This window comes from Sphaerodactylus townsendi, linkage group LG13 (genome assembly GCF_021028975.2).
Source record: "Sphaerodactylus townsendi isolate TG3544 linkage group LG13, MPM_Stown_v2.3, whole genome shotgun sequence".
Lineage (NCBI taxonomy): Eukaryota > Metazoa > Chordata > Lepidosauria > Squamata > Sphaerodactylidae > Sphaerodactylus > Sphaerodactylus townsendi.
The window spans coordinates 4,336,269-4,353,293 of record NC_059437.1 but is presented as its reverse complement, the minus strand read 5'-3'; the positions used below and the strand labels follow the sequence as shown (position 1 = coordinate 4,353,293).

The window sequence follows — 17,025 nt, the reverse complement described above, 5'->3', positions numbered from 1 at the left end:
AAGAAGAGCCGAAGCTGTTTCAGGTGGAGCGGAATTAAAGCCTTGGAACACAGTGAGAAGAATCAAACTACAAATTTGCCAAGGTGTGGAGCAAGAAACAAGTTTGTAGCCATCTTCCTTTGGGGCCCCGGGGCCCTCCTGTGTCTGATCCAACCCCCCCACCCCACCCGGCCTGCCCTCCAAGCACTAGAAAAGATACAAGGAAAAAATAATTTAACATAGAAGAAGAAGAAGAAGAAGAAGAAGACTTTATTTACAGTCAATGACCAGATATATTACAAATCTCCAAAATATCTACAACAAAACAAGAATGCAGATCTCTCTCCCGTATTCCAGCACTATCCATCTATATATCGTTATACTTTGTAAACACACCAAACAGCATAAAAATACTAAACAAAACAAAAGTATCTAAGGGGGATATTGCATATTCAGATCATTTTTTCTTTTTCATAATGAATAGACAGAATTTTGCTACCCATTTAGTAATGTTCTCCTTCTTATCTTGTAATAGTTTTTCACAACAAACTTTATCAGAACAATATGTCATCTTGTGTAGTAGATGTGACAGGCATTTTTTCCTTGCCTCCTCATAAAGGGGACACTTTAATAACATATGCTCTATAGTTTCTACAGAATTCAGAGGAGGCAAAGAACATAACCTGCAGCATAAAGGGTAATCTTTTTTGATATTTCCCTGCTAAGACAGCAGAAGGTAAATGTGCACTTCAGTCAGGGGTGGGCAACTATGGCCCTCCAGATGTTCAGTGGACCTGGTCCCATCAGCCCCTGCCAGCATGGCAAATTGGCTATTCTGGCGGGGGCTCCCCCCCCCCCCCCCACATCTAGGCTGGCCTGGGCTGCTGGAGCTCGATTATTAGCATTAAACCTAAGACTTAGTTTTGGGGAAGCAGTGTAGATAACCCTGTTAAAGAAGCACTGTTAAAGCCCACTGATTTTCATGCAAAGAACTAAAAGCGTGATCCTTCACACAGGGAGCAAGCTCTGTTGCTGGTAATGGAACTTGCTTCTGAGTAAACCCTCCTAGGGTTGTGATTTACCCATTGGAAGAGTTGCATGGTTGTACCAAAGGAAAGCCACCCACTACCACCAAGCTTACTCCTGAGTAACGCATGCGTAGCAGAGCCAGCCGTTTTTTCTAAAGTAAAACCTCAGTATTCAGGTAAAATTGCCGGGTTGGCACTTTGGAATAAATAAGCAGAGTTTTGGGTTGCAATTTGGGCACTTGGTCTTGAAAAGGTTAACCATCACTGGAGCTAGACTCTTGTCCAGAAACACCTTAAGGACCAACAAGATTTCTTGGGCATAAGCTTTTGAGAGTCGGATGCAAATGGGAATGGAGGCCGGAGTCTCTTCCTCTCACTTTCGGAAGGTGGGAAGAGTGTTGCAAAGGAAGGAGTGCGTACCGTGCAAGTCCTTTACAACACTCCTCCCACTTTCTCATTCGGAAATAAGAATTCAGGGAACTCCATTCCTACACAGCGGATCAGGCGAAGGTTTTGGCTCTCGAAAAGCCTCTGCCCTGAAAATCTTGCCACTCTCAGGGGAGATGCTGAATTCAAATCTAACAGCAGAAGGTAATTAACAAATCTCTTGTAAAGCAGACCATCATTAACAGATCTTGTAAGCAGATGGTCAAAACGAGTGTTTGATGAGAAATGGGGACTGTATTTCTTATAGGAGGCTGAATCAATTACGTTAAGAAGATTAACAGCAGAAGGAAACTTCACGTATTGCTGTACAGTTCCTCTGACAGGCAAAGCAATTCTAGGGTCTCCCTATGGCAGTGGTGGCGAAACCAGAGGTGGCACTCAGAGCCCTCTCTGTGGGCACGCATGCACAGAGTTAGATCATGTGATAATAGTGCAATTATTCAGGGAGATTATTAGCAATAAACCTAAGACCTAGCTTTTGGGAAGCGGCGTAGATAACCCTGTTAAAGCTCATTAAACTCTACTGATTTTCATGCAAAGAACTAAAAAAAGTGTGATCCTTTACCTGGGAGTAAAGCTTGGATTTGCTGGGGCTTTGCGCTACAGGTAAATATCCTAGGATTGTGATTCACCCATTTGAAGTGTTGCACAGTTTAGTTTAGAAAGCAAAAGCCTACGACTACCACCAAGCTTACTCATGAGTAACACATGCCTTGGAATAGCCGTTTTTTCTATACTAAAACCTCAGTATTCAGGTTAAATTGCCATGTTGGCCCTTTGCGATAAATAAGTGGGGTTTGGGTTGCAGTTTGGGCACTCGGGTTTTGAAAAGGTTCGCCATCACTGCCCTGTGGCTGCAAAGCAGACTTCAGTTTGCGATGACCGTCAAGTGGGGAACCTGTTCCCCTCTATCCCGAATGCGTTGTTCGGCACAATTTGTAGAGGAGGTGAAAGGAAGGATTCTCCACTTGTGACCAAGTTGCGCCATTTCCCACCCACCCTCAAAGAGCATCATGCCCGGTGATAAGGCATCCTGGGCCCATTATGCTTCATTTCTTCAATGTATGTTTCGTTTTAACCTGGGGACTTAGGAATTGTAGAACGGTATGGTATCAGAAAACCAGCATCACATTATTAGTCTTAGGGATGAAACCACTTGTGCCAGTTAGATGCTTCTGGAGGTCCTGAAAATGGAACCAAGGTCTCTCTTTGCGAAGCAGGCCTGAACCTTTGCTAATCCGACCATTTCAAATCTTTACTCACATTTCCACGTGTTCCGTTTTACTGCCCTCCATACAAAAGGAGGCCAGAGCACACAGGCGAGGAGGAGCCAGCGGTCTTCCAAGCTCCGCTCTGTTACATCTTTGCCAGCGAAAACAAAACAAAACGGTGCTGAGAATCTGGGACCTGTAGCGGAAGAAGAGCCGAAGCTGTTTCAGGTGGAGGCCCGGAATTAAAGCCTTGGAGACACAGTGAGAAGAATCAAACTACAAATTTGCCAAGGTGTGGAGCAAGAAACAAGTTTGTAGCCATCTTCCTTTGGGGCCCCGGGGCCCTCCTGTGTCTGATCCAACCCCCCCACCCCACCCGGCCTGCCCTCCAAGCACTAGAAAAGATACAAGGAAAAAATAATTTAACATAGAAGAAGAAGAAGAAGAAGAAGAAGACTTTATTTACAGTCAATGACCAGATATATTACAAATCTCCAAAATATCTACAACAAAACAAGAATGCAGATCTCTCTCCCGTATTCCAGCACTATCCATCTATATATCGTTATACTTTGTAAACACACCAAACAGCATAAAAATACTAAACAAAACAAAAGTATCTAAGGGGGATATTGCATATTCAGATCATTTTTTCTTTTTCATAATGAATAGACAGAATTTTGCTACCCATTTAGTAATGTTCTCCTTCTTATCTTGTAATAGTTTTTCACAACAAACTTTATCAGAACAATATGTCATCTTGTGTAGTAGATGTGACAGGCATTTTTTCCTTGCCTCCTCATAAAGGGGACACTTTAATAACATATGCTCTATAGTTTCTACAGAATTCAGAGAGCAAGAACATAACCTTGCAGCATAAGGTATCTTTTGATATTTCCCTGCTAAGACAGCAGAAGGTAAATGTGCACTTCAGTCAGGGGTGGGCAACTATGGCCCTCCAGATGTTCGTGGACTACAATTCCCATCAGCCCCTGCCAGCATGGCAAATTGGCTATTCTGGCAGGGGCTGATGGGAATTGTAGTCCACGAACATCTGGAGGGCCATAGTTGCCCACCCCTTAGATCTTTGTTATCCAGATAAGTTAAATAAGGAGCAGGGGCAGTGAAATATTTCTGTGTATAGCATAGAGGAAAATCTGAATATCTTGCCAGATCAGACTGTCGTGATACATCTTTGATTCTTTGGGTAAGTTCACTTTTAAAATGATCCCAATTTTTGATCATATGGATGTTATATGGAAGGCAATTTAACATAGAGAAAGAGCCCGTTTGGCCAGAAGCTACTGTTGCTATGAACGGCCACACTGCTTAGCTTGTCTTCAGCATTTTGCATAGTAACGCCACAGACTATTTCTTTTGATCCCCTCTCTACATCTATTTCTTTCCAAAAACGAACTACCTCTTTATTAAGCCCTGTGTACTAAACGGTACAGCCCTCCCCCCACCCCGCACTGTACAAAATGTGTCCAGTTTTACCTTAAAACGTTATGACCTCATTCTATTATAGCTGTGCTATAGAGAGTGTCTTAACCTACTGCATCTGTGTATGTTTCTCCAGTTGCATAGTGGCGGATAGGAAGGTGCTCCAAAGGGTGATCACTACTGCGCAGAGGATTATCGGCTGCCCTCTCCCCTCCTTGGAAGAGCTCTATAGTTCCCGAAGCCTAAAGAAAGCCCAAAATATTCCGAGAGACCCGTCACATCCAGCACACTCTCTTTTTGAACTGTTACCATCCGGCAGACGAAACAGGTCTATCAAAACTAGGACCAAGAGGCTTAGAGACAGCTTCTACTCTAAAGCTGTGGCGATGCTGAACTCCGTGGCTTCGTGCTGATGTGTTTGGGGCTGTGTAGGGATGGGTGGAGGAAGGGGAAAGTAAGGATGGGGTATGAGTCTGAAATTGTGTGCATCGAGGAATGCTGCTGTAAATTTTCGTTGTGCGTGCACAATGACAATAAATGCTTATGCTTATTTCGGGCAACGGAGCTTTTGGTTCCAGTTACACATTCATTGTTGCCACAAGTTTGGTCTGCAGCTGCGCAGGTAGATCCAAGTGCAATGCACTCTGGGAATCCGAGAAGACCTTTTGGGTACGAGCTTTTCAGAACCAAAGCCACCCCGAGTTTTGGCTTTTGAAAGCAGTCCAGTCAAAAGCTTTCATTGGCCGATTAGTCTGACCTAAAATTTACTTGACTGAATCACATTTACGGTGATAAGATTAATAACATGTTCACATGTCTTGGGACAAGACAATAAATACTAGAAGTGAAGAGAGGGGACAAGAAAAGTTGTAAGAGATTATCTGAAAAAATAAACCATGCGCTGATGGCTTTGAAGGGAGAAAACAGACACATGGATCTGGCATGCTTGAAAGGTGAAGGTTTGGTGACCTGGTTTGCTCTCCAGCAATTTATTTTTCCCAGTGATAGATCCAATATCTCCCAAACCTTGCTGATCTCTACAGTGCTTGCTGGACTCGGTGCAGCTGTTTTCCCATTTTCCTTATTGTTCGGGGGGGGGGAGGGGGTTAATCCACAGTTGTCAACACCAGCTTTTCTGGAAAATTTGGCTTGAATGACTAGAAATCACAGGAAAAGGAAGGACCAGGCAGTGATGGGATCCAAAAATTTTAGTAACAGGTTCCCATGTTGGTGGGATTCAAACAGTGGTGTAGAGCTGGGCGGGGCACAACAGGGCGTGGCCGGGCATTCCGGGGGCGGGGCATTCCAGGGCGGGGCTGTGGCAAGGACGCAGCCGCTGTGCCGGTCCTTGGGCGGGAAACGAATGCACGCAGGCGCAGGCTGCCACGCACGCCGGTGCACCTCCTGCTAGACTGCTTCAAGTTCTGCGCGCTACTGCTGAGAGGAGGGGCGGAACTAAGGCAAAAATCACGTGGCAAAATCACCAATTAGTAACCCCCTCTCGGCACACACAAATAATTAGTAACCTGCTCTCGGGAACCTGTGAGAACCTGCTGGATCCCACCTCTGGGACCAGGCTTGCCCACAGCACTGGGTGGCGATGGGGGTCGTGGGTCTGGCCTCAGGCAAAGATGGTGACAGGCGTGCTGGCTCCAAGTGGGAGGGGCCTGGGGATTCCCCGGCATTACAGCTTGTCTCCGGGCTACAGAGAAAATGGCCGCTTTGGAGGGCGGGCTCTTTGCCGCAGCACCCACCCAAATGGACCTCCCCAGCCTCCATCCACAAATATGTAGGGAGTCACCCAACCTGGAACTGGCAATCCTAACCAGAGGTGGATGGGTAGGAAATGGCACCCAGAGACAACTCCTTCTCTAGAAGAAGAAGACTTTATTTACAGTCAATGACCAGATATATTACAAATCTCCAAAATACCTACAACAAAACAAGAATGCCGATCTCTCTCCCGTAATCCAGCACTATCCATCTATATATCATTCTACTTTGTAAACACACCAAACAGCATAAAAATACTAAGCAAAACAAAAATATCTAAGGGGGATACCATATTCAGATCATTTTTTTTTCTTTTTCATAATGAATAGACAGAATTTTGCTACCCATTTAGTAATATTCTCCTTCTTATCTTGTAATAGTTTTTCACAACAAACTTTATCAGAACAATATGTCATCTTGTGTAGTAGATGGGACAGGCATTTTTTTTCCTTGCCTCCTCATAAAGGGGACACTTTAATAACATATGCTCTATAGTTTCTACAGAATTCAGAGAGCAAGAACATAACCTTGCAGCATCTTTTGATATTTCCCTTCTAAGACAGAAGAAGGTAAATGTGCACTTCTTGCAAGAGTAAAAGCTCTCAGATCTTGCAGCATAAGGTACTCCTTCTCAGGGCACACCCACCCACCCACCACCCCCTGTGCCAGGCAGCTTTCAAAAGCTCTGGCTTGCGTGCATCGAGGTGGGGGGCGGGGCTTGGGGGCATCCCCCTACCCGTGAGCCCCATCCCCTGGCCTGCAAGGAGGTCCTTCTTTTAGCAGGCCCAGTCCTACCTTGGACTGCCTTTACGCCACTGATCCTAACCCCCCCACCCCACCCCCACCCGCCGCCGATAGCCAGGAAAGAGCTGGCAACCCTAGGTGAGGATTTAATGATGAAACATTTGCTTTGCTTACAGGACTTCCCAAGTTCAGTCCCGGACATCTCTAGTTAAAGCTCTCAGGTAGCAGCTAGTGGAAAATACTTTTCTTTGCAGAGAATGCTGGAGAGCTGCTGCCCATCAGAGGAGGAGGAGGAGGAGGAGGAGGAGGAGGAGGAGTTTGGATTTATATCCCCCGTTCTCTCCTGCAGGAGACTCAAAGGGGCTGACAATCTCCTTGCCTTCCTCCCCTCACAACAAACACCCTGTGAGGTGGGTGGGGCTGAGAGAGCTCCGAGAAGTTGTGACTAGCCCAAGGTCACCCAGCTGGCGTGTGTGGGAGTGCACAGGCTAATCTGAATTCCCCAGAGAAGCCTCCACAGCTCAGGCGGCAGAGCTGGGAATCAAACCCGGTTCCTCCAGATCAGAATGCACCTGCTGTTAGCCATTACGCCACTAGTATACACTGGACCAGTAGTTTGACTCAGTAGGCAGCTGCTTCATATAAACTTAATTCAGTCCAGGCAAACAGGCACACCTGGGACTGTCTTGTAGTGAATCAGTCATCCGTTGCCGTGGCTGTCAGCCTCCTCCCCAATAGCCAGACTCGGGTTCAAACAAAATCGGTTTGTTGCATCTGAGTAACAAACAGGCTGCCCTCAAGCGTGGCTGAAACTGAAATTCAAACATCCCTGCCGCTAACTCAAACCCTGCTCTTCACCCCCTCCCACAGCCCCCCCCCCAAGAGAAACAGTGTTCCGTTCCCAGGCTGAGCCGCTTCTCCCGGGTCAGAGTCCAACAAGGAGCCGGGTGCCGCCTGGCTCAGAGAAATGACACCGTTACTTTAAACAGCAGGCTAAGCCTAATGCAATGCAAAGCAATCAAAAGGAATACACATGCATCAGGTGTCACATTCTCCCAGCCAGTGGCGGAGCCACAAGGGGATAGGGGGGTGCACTGTGCACAGGGCGCACACCTGGGGGGCGCAGAAAATCGCCCCCAGGCCCCTCTCCCTTCCCCCCATGGCACCCCCACCCCCCCTTCCCACACTTACCTTAGTTCCTTTCCTTTTTCAAGAACTTTTTCAGGCTGCAAAAGGCATGTTCGCAGTAAAAACGGCCTGAGGAACTACATTTCCCAGGAGACCTTGGGGCTGTATATTTCCTGGGAAGTATAGTTCTAGAAAAAGGAAAGGAGCTAAGGTAAGTGTGGGAAGGGGGGTGGGGGTGGGGCGCTGCGGGGGCATGGGGTGGTGGAAAATATAGGATGCGCACCAGGCCTAGCTGCGCCTCTGCTCCCAGCCACCATCACCTCCCCAAGACATGAAAGCATGGCAAGAGCCCAGATAGGGTCATGACATCCATCAAGCTGAGTCATGTCTTCTCAGGGCACTTTCGCACATGCAGAATAATGCACTTTCAATCTACTTTCAATGCACGTTGCAGCTGGATTTTACTGTGCGAAATAGCAAAATCCACTTGCAAACAACTGTGAAAGTGGATTGAAGGTGCATTACTCTGCATGGGCGGAAGACGCCATAGGACTTGCTAAGGCCTTTCACATCACCTCTTACCCAGTTTTTTCCCCTCTGGGAATGTCAGGAACTGAACCTGGGACCTTCTGCATGCCAAGCAGATGCTCTACTACTACCCTGTTTCCTTAAATATAAGACATCCCTGGAAAATAAGACGTAGTAGAGGTTTTGCAGAAGTGCAAAATATAAGGCATCTCCCAAAAGTAAGACGTAGCAAAGTTTTTGTTTGGAAGCATGCCCGTCGAACAGAACACCAGAGGATGCAGCTGTGGAGCGGAAAAATAGGACATCCCCTGAAAATAAGACATAGTGCATCTTTGGGAGCAAAAATTAATATAAGACACTGTCTTATTTTCGGGGAAACACAGTAAGCCACAGCCTTTGCCCTGTTGTTACCGACAGGAAAATAGGAAAAATATTTTCCTGAGCCTGTCGCTGAACTACACTGGCTAAAGATCAGAGCAAAGAGACCAGTGTGGTCCAGAAGCCTCCATAAGGCTTGAAAAGGACATATATATGTGATTGTGCCCATGTTTTATGTGGTTTTTTCTTGTTTTATTATCCTTTTTAAGGTTTAATGTAAGTCCCCTCAGTGTAGGGTTTATTATTTGCCCAATGTTTAGGATTATGCTTTAGCTAGGTTCTCCAGTTGATTTAAGGTTTTGTTACTGTTAATTTAGGATACTCATGCTTATATGTATATGTGCTTGTACTGTATTGGAGGTTCTTTAAGATTTCCTCTAATGTTTTAAGTTTAGAAATGTTATTTTAGAAATCTGTATCTGTTGGAAAAAGCAGCAGCTTGTAGCAGCTGATATTAAGGGCCAAGGAAGCTAGCCTTGGAATTCAGTTTGGACCAACACCCGGTAGATCTCTTTAGCGAAAACAAAGACCCCTTTGGATTTACAAATTGAATCTGATGACGGCACCCCAGATATCCCAGCCGTTGAAGGACGTGCCAAGATCGCCATTGGACCATTTGAACTTTCTTTTGTTGCGGGACTGGGGCGCGGGAGCCTCAGGACACAACTCAAGGAAGCAGCCCATCTGATAACCAGATTCCTGGGTGTGTTAAACAGCCTCACCCAGTTTTATGAACGGACCCTCTCCGCTCTCCATTCAGCACTATCGTAAAGTCTCGCAGGAAGACGCCTGACAGCGAGATCTCATGGTCCCATTCACAAAGTTGTAATTGTACCTTTTCTTTTATGTGTTGATGTTTCCTTATTGTTGCAAGGTAAGGGACCTGCCCCCTTACCTGCCCCCTTGCCCCTTTTGATGTGTGTGTATAAAAGTTCTAGCGCTTGGCTACGAAAGCGCGATTCCCCTGCCCGAGCTGTAGCAACCACTTCCGAATAAAATACTTTACTTTTGAAGAACATCGTCTTCCTGCGCCTCACTATGTTGCCTGAGCTGAAATCACTTAATGTTACCCGAGCAGCAGCGGTAACACTGTGACCACAAACCAGTCCGAGGCCCCTTCCACACATGTAGAATCATGCACTTTCAATCCACTTTCAATGCACGCTGCTGCTGGATTTTACCGTGCAGAATAGCAAAATCCACTTGCAAACAATTGTGAAGGTGGACTGAAAGTGCACGATTCTGCATGTGCGGAAGGGGACAAAGATTTAGGAGGGACTGTAAATGACCAGTGCCCTAAATCCAAAATCAGCTCAACCAACCGTTCCAAGTCTTATCTTCTTGAGCCTGCCAAAGTTGAAAGGTTCAGTGCTGTTAATTTCAACAGTGCTGTTCATTTCAGCATGCACTCAACCTCATTAAAATCATGTTTGTGTGTATAGAATAATAATTTGAGGGTTTTTTTTTACTCAAATCATGCGACTGATTCAATCTGAGTCGATTTCGACATGAGCAAAGACCGGCCAGGCGTCATCAGAAAGTCTCCCCACTTGTTTGGCCTTATTGCGGAAGAACCGCCTCTTCTAAGGGGGTTCTGGCTGTTTGCACAATTTGTACAGATCTGTATTTAAAAACGATTTTTAAAAGCTTGCTGCCCAACCGAGGGCATCCTTTTAGTTGATCAAAAGCTTTGTCTTTGATTTGTCAGCAATTCATTAACAACTGCACCAATGGGGGGGTGGGGGGAGGGAAAAGAATTCTAACTTGTATGTCCACAAGACAAAACAACAGAAATAACGCATGCCAGAAAGGGAACGGAGCACCACATTTTTTTTAAAAAAAACCCTCATTTCTAGGTAAAAGTGTACCCAATGGATATTTTAGTACAATACTGAGAAATCCAGACTTTAAGAGAACAGACAGACACGTACAGAGTCTCACGGCCTGCAACTTCCCCGGATCATATTGTGGATATTTTGGCTTCAGAGCATTGCTATTTTTAAGCAACATTTTTTAGGTGGATTAAAGGAGGCATCAGAGATTCCAAAGCAGATCAGACACACTTGACGACTTGTTTTGGAAAAAAACTCCCCTCCTCGTGCAACTGCACGCACGAAAAAGCCATCGCTAACAACCAACACTCTGTATGTTTGCCCCCGAGTCTTTGCAAATTGGGATCTCGGAGGTGAGCTGGGCTTTCCCTAACAAGTCCTTACTATATACAAGAGCACCCAGCCTCGGCAAATACTCCTCCTGCCGTAAGATTGTATATTTTGTTAATGTCTCCCAGGCATCTGTAAGAAAAATACGCCGTACCTACGCTCGCATGCCATCTCTATCATAACGATGGACCTTTTGCGAACATTTCCCAGCGCTGAGTCCATCGCACACTAGTGCGACCAAGAACCATAACAAAGCAGAGGAGAGCAAATGAAGTTCACTCAAAGGAGGAAGGGAGGCTCGAAGGCAAACCATTATCACCCTCTTTCGAGCTTGAGGAATCGTGCTTCTGGCCAGCATGCCCAAAACAAAAGCCTATTTAATGTATTGTCGAAGGCTTTCACGGCCGGAATCACTTGGGTGCTGTGTGGTTTCCGGGCTGTATGGCCGTGTTCTAGCCGCATTCTCTCCTGATGTCTCGCCTGCATCTCTGGCTGGCATCTTCAGAGGATCCTCTGAAGATGCCAGCCACAGATGCAGGCGAAACGTCAGGAGAGAATGCTGCTAGAACATGGCCATACCGCCCGGAAACCACACAGCACCCAAAAGCCTATTTAATTGCAGGAGTCACTTGGAATGCACGACAGAACTAGGGAGCTAACCTGGAATATAGACGCTTCTGACTCATATAATGTCTGAAAAATCATGTATGTGTGTGTGGGAAGAGAATGTATTATCCTCCCGCCGCTCTCCCTGAACATTCCCAGCGTATACTAGCTAGTTGTCTTAAATTAATATCCTTGTGAAATCTCCCGCTTGGTTTGGTCTTCAGCACTAAACCAGAATTACAGAAAGAAATGCTCAAAAGAAAACGAAGCAAAACGAAGCAATACTTTGGTTGCTGACATCATGTTCTCCTTTGTGCATGAGCTGCACCATTTGGACATGGGCTGCGCATACAACTATTATGAGCAGCTCAGCAGGCGCATGCACCGATGCTGTGATTTCCGCAGGGACCAGCGCACTGAATTAGTTGCACTCCAGAACGGCAAAATAAATAAATACTAGGGTCACAATGCACCCAGAAGTCTTTCCGTTCTGGCATCCCTGAGGGGGCAGGCCTTGCATCACTTCCACACTTGAAGAAGAAGAAGAAGAAGAAGAAGAAGAAGAAGAAGAAGAAGAAGAAGAAGAAGAAGAAGAAGAAGAAGAAGAAGAAGAAGAAGAAGAAGAAGAAGAAGAAGAACGAGAAGGAGAACGAGAAGGAGAACGAGAAGGAGAACGAGAAGGAGAACGAGAAGGAGAACGAGAAGAGGAGGAGGAGGAGAGGAGGAGGAGGAGAAGAAGAAGAAGAGGAGGAGGAGGAGGAGGAGGAGATTGGATGTATATCCCCCCTTTCTCTCCTGCAGGAGACTCAAAGGGGCTGACAATCTCCTTGCCCTTCCCTCCTCACAACAAACACCCTGTGAGGTGGGTGGGGCTGAGAGAGCTCCGAGAAGCTGTGAGTAACCCAAGGTCACCCAGCTGGCATGTGGGAGAGTGCACAGGCTAATCTGAATTCCCCAGATAAGCCTCCACAGCTCAGGCGGCAGAGCTGGGAATCAAACCCCGTTTCTCCAGATTAGATACACGAGCTCTTCACCTCCTACACCTCTGCTGCTCCTTGAGTAAAGTTTTGCTCTGGACAATTTCCTGATGGACCTCCTGATGTGGATAAGCCCTCAGGGTGAAGGTTTACTCTACAGCAGGGGTGTCAAACTCTGCCTTTCCAGATGCTAACAGACTACAATTCCCATCAGCTTCTGCCAGCATGGCCAATTGTAAACATCTGCCGGGGGGGGGGGGGATTTTAACATGCCTGCTTCATCCCCAACAACTATGTTCTCTCCGTTATGCAAATGTGGGGATTTCAGTTGAAAGAGACTGTGACTTGCAAAGTCTAGCGTCATCATAAACAGATTTTCAAATAAATAATTTCCCAGGCCAGGTGGTGGTGGTGGCAGCGCTCAGGCTATCTCGATCACATCAGATCCTGGCTGCTAGCTACAGTTGACCCTGGTTCATTCTTGGACGGGAGGCCTCCAAGGAAATCCAGGGCTGCTCCAGAGGCAGGACTTGGAAACCCTGCTGAGGAGTGATTTTTGGTGCCTGAAATATGTATTTTATTTTTATTTCATTTGTACCCCTCTTTTCTCCCCCAATGAGGACCCAGAACCACTTGCAGTATCATTCTACCCACCTCCATGTTATGATCTCAGTAGCAGTCCTCTCCTCTCCTAGTCTGAGACTCTATCTCCTTATCTGGAGGCTTATCTGGGGAATTCAGGTTAGCCTGGGCACTCCCACACACGCCAGCTGGGTGACCTTGGGCGAGTCACAGCTTCTCGGAGCTCTCTCAGCCCCACCTACCTCACAGGGTGTTTGTTGTGAGCGGGGAAGGGCAAGGAGATTGTAAGCCCCTTTGAGTCTCCTACAGGAGAGAAAGGGGGGATATACATCCAAACTCTTCTTCTTCTTCTAACCCGGGGTGTCCAACTCTGGTACTTCAGATGTTCATGGACTACAATTCTCATCAGCCCCTGCTGCCATGGTCAATTGGCAGTACCCAATGAATACCCATTGAATACAAAGAGTACCCAATAAATATGGATGTAGGTGTAGGGGTTTGCCCTGAACTTCTGCTCAGCCATGAATCTCGGGTGGGTGTTGTGGGTTTTCCAGGCTGTGTGGCCATGGTCCGGTAGTTTTTGCTCCTCCCGTTTTCCTTGCATCTATGGCTGGCACTTTAAATTATATCCATCGATGTGGGCAAAACATTAGGAGCAAGAACTACCAGACCATGACCACACAGACTGGAAAACCCACAATACTCAGTTGATTCCAGCTGGGAGAGCCTTTGACAGTACATAGAACTCAAAAGAGTTCTTTCTCAAGCAGAATATCATTTGGGAATAGAAACACGGAGCTCTCCGACTGTGAGAGCTTTGAGTCTGCTCCCAGGCTCAAGTGGGGCTCCTGGACGTGTTTTTACCCTAACAATAGGAGCAGCAGTGGCGTAGGAGGTTAAGAGCTCGTGTATCTAATCTGGAGGAACCGGGTTTGATTCCCAGCTCTGCCGCCTGAGCTGTGGAGGCTTATCTGGGGAATTCAGATTAGTCTGTACACTCCCACACACGCCAGCTGGGTGACCTTTGGCTAGTCACAGCTTCTTGGAGCTCTCTCAGCCCCACCCACCTCACAGAGTGTTTGTTGTGAGGGGGGAAGGGTAAGGAGATTGTCAGCCTCTTTTGAGTCTCCTGCAGGAGAGAAAGGGGGGATATAAATCCAAACTCTTCTTCTTCTTCCGACCCCCCCCCCAACCCCCCCGCACAAACCTGTAGTCAGTTCATGGGCTTTTGAAATGCTGAACACATGAAGCTGCCTTTATTGAGCCTGGCCATGCTGACAGGGGCTGATGGGATTTGTAGTCCATGCACATCTGGAGAGCCACAGGTCGCAGACCCCTGGTCTACTCCAACGGGCAGCTGCTTTCCAAGGTCTCAAGCAGAGGCCTTTCACATTCTCTCCCATTGGATCTCTGTTAATTGGAGATGCTGGAGGACCAAACCTGCGACCTTCTGGGCGCAAAGCAGATGCTTTGCCACTGAGCCATGGGCCCTCCACTGCCATCAGAAGCGGCGCTACATCACTTTAACCTATTATTGTAAGACGGTTGCAAGCAATAATGAGAATGCTATCTGTAGCAAAAGCGCGGAAGCAAACAGCTACAAATAATACCTTTGTGATCTCCGGGGTAGAAGCTTTCAACTTTCTTTGGCAGAGCTTTACCTTCGAAAATCCTGTTGGGTTTTTAAGGTGCTCCTGAATTCGAACCTCGCTCTTCTACTGCAGAGCAACTACCCTAGCAATAGCATGGTCCGAGGATGATAATGCATTGGGGTGGGGTGGGGGGTCAGGAGAAGAGTTCTGTCCACAGTTCCTAACCGGGTGACCCTCCAAGTCAGGACAGAAATCACATATCCTCCCAATAACCTTCTCCTAGACATGGAGATTATTTTAAGGGTGAAGCCCAAAGCAGACTTTCATGGTCTGACCATCTCCCTGTTTGCCGGAGTTCTTTATTTGAGCAGCATCACGTTGTCACCACGGGTGTTTTTCCAAATCTGGGGCATTTGGTGGCATCCGGAAACCACCCCCAGCCACCCCCCAATACCTGCTGCACATTATACATCATGCACATTACTTGAAACATATACATTATGGCCATTGTCTACTATAGTGCACATTATGCACCCAGGTCACTCAAACAGTGCTAGGGCTTTCGCTCTTTTAAGTACCGGGACCGGCCCAGAAAGAATGGTCTCCTAGACTGGACCTGGGAGTCAGTTCTTCCAGCGCCCAGTTTCCTCCAACCAGCAAGGATCTCCCAGAACAAAAGCTCAGCTGTTTTGCCCCGGAGCCGGGTGTGAGTCCGCACCGCATATTCCAAAACGAGTTCATTTTTCCACGCTTGCATCTCGTGATAGATATGCAGTGCGGAATCCACTTGGGAAACGCAAAGCCGGGTCGGGCTTGGCTCAGGGCTTGAGTTCGAGGGTTCCCCACCCCCTGCCCCCGCCCTAGTGCCTTCCCACATCTTTCTCCGACACTCCAGTGGCTCAGGCTCCCAGGGGGAGAAGCTGGCTGGGCAGGGTTCAGTGGCATAGCTAGGGAAAATGGAGCCCAGGACAAAATCTGAGTTTTGCCTCCCCCCCCCCAATATGGGCAGCGTCCCTTCCCCCCCCCCCCACGACCAAACAACATTTTTTTGCACCAGGTCATCTCAAAAGCCACCATCACATTATAGAACATGTCCCAACGCACACATCTGAACACACCCAGGGCTCCCTAGTTTAACCAACATTGAAAGTGATGCTGTTTTTGGAGGGGGGGGGGGGATCCACCCTGCAACGGCATCACTTCTAATGGCTGCTATGGGGGAAATGGCTCCTAGGCAGCATGGTGACAATCCTGACTTTCTATCATGCATGGCTGCGATCCAGACTTGGCTGCGATCTTTCCCCAAACTGGTGAGCCCAACTGGGGTGGGTGGGAGGAGGGCGAGACCAGCCGGCAGAAGCGTCAAAGCGCAGGGCAGCTACTCCGGGAGCGCAAATTCGGCTGCGGGGCGCGCGTTCTGGTTGGCCCCGCACGCCGCTTGCTCAGAGGCCAGGGGAACGCGCCGTCTCCCTCCTTACTCGCGAGTAAGCCCCCTTGAACCGACGGGACGGACTTTCCCAGCGAGTGAGGCGGAGGATCTCAGCACCGGCTGTTGCGAAGCCCGCGGGACAAGGACGGGCTCGACGGCGTCGCTTAAGGCGTGGGGGGGGGGGGGGGAATGGGGGGACCTTCCTAGAGAGGTCTGGATGGGAACGCAGCGCAGCAGCCCGAGCTCCGGCGAAGCCCCCCCCTCCCGTGTGGCACCCCCCCCCCAACCAACCAGCTGGAGCCCCCCCGCCGGGATGGACCCGGATCCGCAAGCGAGACAGCCGATCCCCCCCCCCCCGCCCGCTCACCGGTCTGCTGGGCTTCAGGCGGCGGCGGCGCCCGGGTCACCGTCGGGAGGCTCCCGGGGGGTCCGTCTCAGGCGCAGGCGCCGCTCTCCCGGCTCCCTCCCTCGGCGGCCCCGCGGGCCCTTTTGCCCCCGAGGAGCCACCTGCAGGCGGGCGGCGGGGACGGAGCGGCGCCGAGCTCTGTGGAGCCCGGAGGGCGACGGGCGACACCTGCTGCTGCTGCTGCTGCTGCTGCCCGCCCTCCTCCAGGGAGACCCCCGCGCAGCAGGGTGGGGGTGGGTGGGTTGGGGTGGGGTGGGGGCAGCCCTTCAGGGGCGCGGGGGGTCTGCGGAGGCGAGGCTTCCTCGGCGGCTGCCGGGGCCAGACTGAAGGCGGCGGCGGCGGCGGGGGGGGGGGGGGGCTGCCCAGACCCGCCTCCCTCCCGCGCCCCCTCGCTCGGCTTGGCACGCAAATGGCGATTCGACGAAGGTGCGGGGGGGGTGGAGCCGCCCGTTCTCTCTGGGGGGGGGGCAGGAGGAAAGGGCGGGGTGTTGTGTGTGTCTGTGTGTCTGTGTGTGTGTTGCTGGGAGGGGGGAGTATTGTGAACAAGAGACGCCGGGGGAAAGGGGCAAAGAATAGGCAAGATCGGACCCCCCCCCCTCTTCGCCGTCCCAT

At 48.9% G+C, this 17,025-nt stretch overlaps 1 protein-coding gene across 1 annotated transcript in view; it reads right to left on the bottom strand.

Moving 5' to 3' along the window:
* LOC125442924 (chordin-like protein 1) overlaps window positions 1-16,716 on the bottom strand; it is a 62,369-nt gene extending 45,653 nt beyond the window's left edge. Inside the window, exon 1 of the mRNA XM_048514711.1 lies at window positions 16,375-16,716. The gene's annotated coding sequence lies outside the window, so the exon portion shown is untranslated. The remainder of the gene's footprint in view (window positions 1-16,374) is intronic.
* Between the last annotated feature and the right edge of the window lie 309 nt (window positions 16,717-17,025).